We start from the raw sequence: 5235 nt of genomic DNA on the forward strand, positions 1-5235 counted from the left end.
CCTCCTCCTCCTCCTCCTCCTCCTCCTCCTCTTCTTCTTCTTCTTCTTCTTCTTCTTCTTCTTCTTCTTCTTCTTCTTCTTCTTCTTCTTCTTCTTCTTCTTCCTCCCATCTGAGTCTTTGGTATTGTGTCTTTTAGTATTCTTTTTATTTTTTTTTCTTTTCTTTACTTTCTCTTCTTTTTCCTTCTTAGTCTTTCCTGTAATTGTTGCTTTGCATGGCTTGATTTTCATGGTATTTTTGGTATAGTCCTGTTCTGTCTTGCTCTGTTTTGTTAGCACCTGTATAGCAGCTGGCACAATAAGATTGTGGTTCAGCTTCACTGGCAGCAAATAAGAGGGGAGATCCCTCCCACAAAAGGGACATCAACATTCAAGTCCCAATTACAACAAGAGTCCAAACAATGCATTAGAGGAACTAATGTCAAGGGGAATTCCTAGAGCATCCAGATCAGGTGAACAAAAAGACTTCATCACTGGACTCCTCAAGACACTTTCTACATAAGGCCATCCTACAAATACTGGTAATCATAACAGTTCTAATACATAGAAGCAAAAAAAAAAAAAAAGGAGACAACTAAAATGGGGAGATGAAGAAACAACCCCCCAATAAAAGAAAAGGAGAAATCTCCAGGGGGGGGGAATCCTAAATAAAATGGAGGCAATCAACCTATCAGACAGAGAGTTTGAAGCAATGATTTTAAAGATGTTCAAGGAACTTAGTGCAAATTATAAGAATCTCAATGAGAACTACAACAGCATGAAAATGGAAATAGAAACTATGAACAAGAACCAGACAAAAATGGAGAATAACATATCTTACATCAAGAACACACTGGAAGGACTTAAAGGTAGATTGGATGAAGCAGAGGATCAAATCAGCAATTTGAAAGACAAGGTAGAAATAAATACCTAATTAGAACAGCAAATAGAAAAAAAGAGTTAAAAAGCAGGAAGATAACTTAAGAGAGCTCTCAACAACATGAAACGAAACAACATTCACGTTATAAGAATACCAGAAGGTGAAGAAAGTGAGCAAGAAACAGAGAATCTGAGATAGAAGGGAGGAATAAACCCAGCCCCACTGTTCTAGCCAGCCACACCATGCTGCTCATCAGTCTTCACAGACATAGAGGCCACTGTAGCAAGAGTTCCAGGGTCTCCCTTAATTTCTATAGTAACCTGGGTCCAGGGCCTCAGTGGTGCTCCTGATGTCCCTCACCCATCCCTGAATATTCCAGGTGGGCAAAGGAATCACAATAGTTCAGCTAATTTATTTTACTCTGATAATTGGCTGAATGTAGCAGGGAAACTAATCCTAAGCTTAACGGCTGGAACACCAGAGACCAGAACCACCACGATCCCTTGTCGGGCTGGCCCTGGCCCCAAGCAAGTGGTTAGGGGTGATCAGGCAGGCAGACAGACCAGCGGTTATGGGTGATCAGGTAGGCAGGTCAGCAGTTAAGGGTAATTAGGTAGGCAGATGCCCCTCACTTGTCCCCCAGCAAGCAGTTAGGGGTTATCAGGTAGGCAGACAAGTGGTTAGGGGTGATCAGGTAGGCAAACAGTACCTCACAGGGCTGGCCCTGCTCCCCAGCAAAGAAAGAGGGAGGCGTAGGCCAGCCAAGCCATCACACCCCACTCATGTTGCCTGCAGAGGGAAGCCACCGGTGGGGGGGGGGGGGACCATGCTGCACAGATGGCAAGCAGTGGAAGCATCAGGGGTGGGACCAGCTGCCTGCAGTTGTCAGGGTAAGGAAAGCTCTGATAGGCCCTGATCTCGGGCCAGGCCTAGGGAGTATAATCAAGGGGTCCCAGATTGTGAGAGGGTGCAGTCTGGGCTGAGGGAATCCCTCCCCCAAGTACATAAATTTTCATGCACTGGGCCACTAGTGTCTAATAACAAGATGAAAATTCTGAATGTCCAGACCAGGCTCACAGATGCCAAACACATTAACTGGAGAGCCATGCTGAACAACAGCTACCTCTACATCGAGATCCCAGATGGTGGTCTGCCAGAGGGGAGCAAAGACAGCATTGCAATTCTTCTCAAGTTTGCAGAGGAGCAGCTGCACGTTGCCGCACAAGAACCATGATGACAGAACCGCTCTGCTCAGTACCTTCAGCTGTATGGGCTTTGAGATTGTGAGACCAAGGCATCCCCCTTGTCCCCAAGAGACCCGATACTTGCTTCATTGCCAACACATTTGAGAAAGTCTTCTAAAGAGGACGAGCAGCAGCTGCACCACCTGCACTCTCACCTTTGCCACCCCTGAGAGATCATTGTAGGTAGTAGCCCTTTTGTGTGTCTCGCTTTGTGCTGGTGGTGTAACCAACTGCTGCACTGGGGTACAAATGCGAGGTCTGCTTCCCTCTTCTGGGTTTGTCTGCATGTTGTAATTATGCAAATAAATGCTCATTCCAAATTAGCAGTGTATTTCTTGAAGTTTTAATATTGTGTTTGTGATACTGAAGTGTTTGCTTTAATTCTAAATAAAAATTTATATTTTACTTTTTTATTGCTGGTTTAAGGTGATACAGATTATCCTTGTACTTCAAGCAGGAGTTTTCTTTTTTCTTTTTTTTTTTTTCATATATATATATATATATATATATATATATATATATATATATTTTTTTTTTTTTCCCCAAAAACTAAATTACATACATGTTATTTTCAAAACTTGAATGTCAAGAGCAAAACTCTGGCTATTAAATAATAACAACAATGCCAATGCAAAACAAGAAAATGAGAAATCAGAATTATGGACATATTAATATTTTTAGCTACTAAATGAGTCTCTTTTGTTGCTGGTGTAGATTTACTCAGAGTCCTTGGACTTGCTGCACAATACTTTGCAGAAGACTGGAAGCTAACAGATGCTAGCATGAGCAGGAACATGATTAAAGAAGTAGCTTCCACTTCAGTCTTTAATTTCTTCAGATGACTCCATGTTGGCCCCTCAGTCCCTTGCGTAGCCTTCAGTTTTCTTCTCCCACTTTGCTGTCGTCTGGGAAATTCTCAGTCCTTTTGGGTGAAGGACCACAGGAGCTTCTCTGAGTCCATTGTGTTGATGGACCTAACACTCTGGCACTCGAATTGGCTGCATTGCTCCTTCTTTCCTTTCATTTTGAACCCAGGGTTCTACCTCACAACACTCTGGGCCTGGCTGCTCCGGGCCTGGATGCTGCTGCTCTGGGCCTGGCTGCTCTGGGCCTGGCTGCTCATTGACCTCAGGCCCCGTGGGCCTGGTCCGCTCCTCCAGTCGCTGCCTCCCGGGCAGCACTCGCCGGCATGAGGGCAGGAGCTGGGGCAGCTCGGCTGCCCGCTGAGCCCCATCCTTCCCGCAGGCAGCCAGCTGGGGAGGCTGAGGTCGGTCGCAGCAGTGGCTCCACTTCATCACTGCGCCTGGACAGTCCCAGCCCCACACGTCCCAGCGTAAGTATATTATCTTTGTAATTACAGTGCTAGGCATATAATGGCCCTCAATAAACATTTGCTTGAGTGGCAAATGCAGGGAATCACCCCTTGAATTTAGGAGAGGGCCATAAAGGAGCTCCAAAATGCATATTTTTGGATAAAGTAACATTTCACATCAACGTCCACCCCATTTTCAAACACATGCACATTCAGGTGTGAAGCCTCTAGGACACACACATTCGTTTACCTTGGAGGGGAGCACCATCATCAAGCGCCTTCCTTTCAGCTCAGGAGTTTTTTTATTTGAAGTTTTGGAAAAAGTTTTATGTCTTAACTTGGAAAGATAGGCATTAATCTACCATTCTTTTGCTTTCAAAAAATCTGAATAAAAATGATTACATCTATTAAAAAGAAAGAAACAAAGAAACTGTATATAATTTTCTATCCACTATGCTGTACATTTGAAACTAATATAAAATATTATTTAATGTAAACTGATCTTTGTTTATAATAGTGTGTTTGTTCTTTTAGTTTGAGTTTCTGAGTGGCTGATTCATACCATAGCAGCCATATTTTCTACTACATGGCCTGGAGTGCAAAGTTATTTTGTAAAGAAAGAAGCGGTGATAAGACAGACACAGAACTGTCAGGTGAACTTAGAATTGGTTTCTGAGAACCTTCTAATTCCAAGATCCAGTCCTTCCTGAAGTCCAGTATCATTGCTGCCCTTAGGGTTTTTGAAACTGGTCTCATAATCAGATTCACTTTGATGTTCAGGAAACATGTTGATTTCTGATACTTGCAAACACAAAATCTTAAGTAAATAAACATGTTTGGGAAATTTCAATTATAGAACCTCCAAAACTGCCTCTATCTTTATATATTTGTGTGTGTATGTTTGTGAATGAATTTCTGTACTGTATAGATTTAGATTTTAACTGATTAAAAAATGGTATATAATATTAAGGTCCAAAGCTGCATACATAAGGGAGACTAAAACCAGGAAGAAAGCAAATATTACTTACACTTGGGAAGAACTTTAGCAGAAAATTATTTCAGTGATTTTTAACATGCTATTGTCAAAATATTCTGAGAAAAATTGTAGGAAACGCATCTCACAAGAATGTACTGTATAAAGCAACTGTTGTTTTGATGAAAATTATAGCTTGGGTACTTAAACCAAGTGCCTTTGATACACATGGTCTGAAATTGTCCTTTTTGATTTGGATTGGTCTTAAAATGTGTTTACAAAATAGTGCTATGGAACAAGACTGTTAAAATATTTTACCTTAAATTCAAAGATTCCCTAAGATTTTGTGGAAATCCATCTTTGTTTGGTATGAAAAATATTAGCAAAATATTAAAACATTTAAAATATTTCTACTGATAGGTAAGTATACAGAGCTTAAGGTATACTCTAAGTTCTATACCCTAAGAAGCTTATAATTTCAAAGTGAGAAATGGGCAATATACTAGAAAGTGGTTTCCTTTGATTGAGCTTATGCAATAGCAACGAAAAGATTTCCTCAGAACTTAAAACTGCTCTTTTAATCTTTATTATGACTGGAAAAAAGTTGTCTACAGGAAGTTTCATTTGTTTTCTAAATTTGGACTTGAAAATTTTGGACACAGATAACCTGAATCTTGAACATCATTTATCTTTCATATCCTTTGAAAATAATATTTGAGATGTTAATCCATTTTCAGCACATCCTGTTTTAAGAGAACACTGTATAAGACGATCTAGATTTATAAAACACAATATTTTAGAGGATGACTTGGCAATTACAGAGTGGTTCTTTGCTTTACCAAACAAT

At 40.7% G+C, this 5235-nt stretch overlaps 1 long non-coding RNA gene across 1 annotated transcript; it reads left to right on the plus strand.

Annotated features, from left to right (window-relative positions):
- Nucleotides 1-1891: 1891 nt before the first annotated feature.
- LOC118720108 lies at nucleotides 1892-3822 on the plus strand. Its single transcript, XR_004988364.2, has 2 exons — nucleotides 1892-2562; nucleotides 3713-3822. It is a non-coding gene; the product is annotated as an uncharacterized LOC118720108 (long non-coding RNA).
- Nucleotides 3823-5235: the final 1413 nt, after the last annotated feature.

This window comes from Pipistrellus kuhlii, unplaced genomic scaffold (assembly GCF_014108245.1).
Source record: "Pipistrellus kuhlii isolate mPipKuh1 unplaced genomic scaffold, mPipKuh1.p scaffold_m20_p_16, whole genome shotgun sequence".
NCBI lineage: Eukaryota > Metazoa > Chordata > Mammalia > Chiroptera > Vespertilionidae > Pipistrellus > Pipistrellus kuhlii.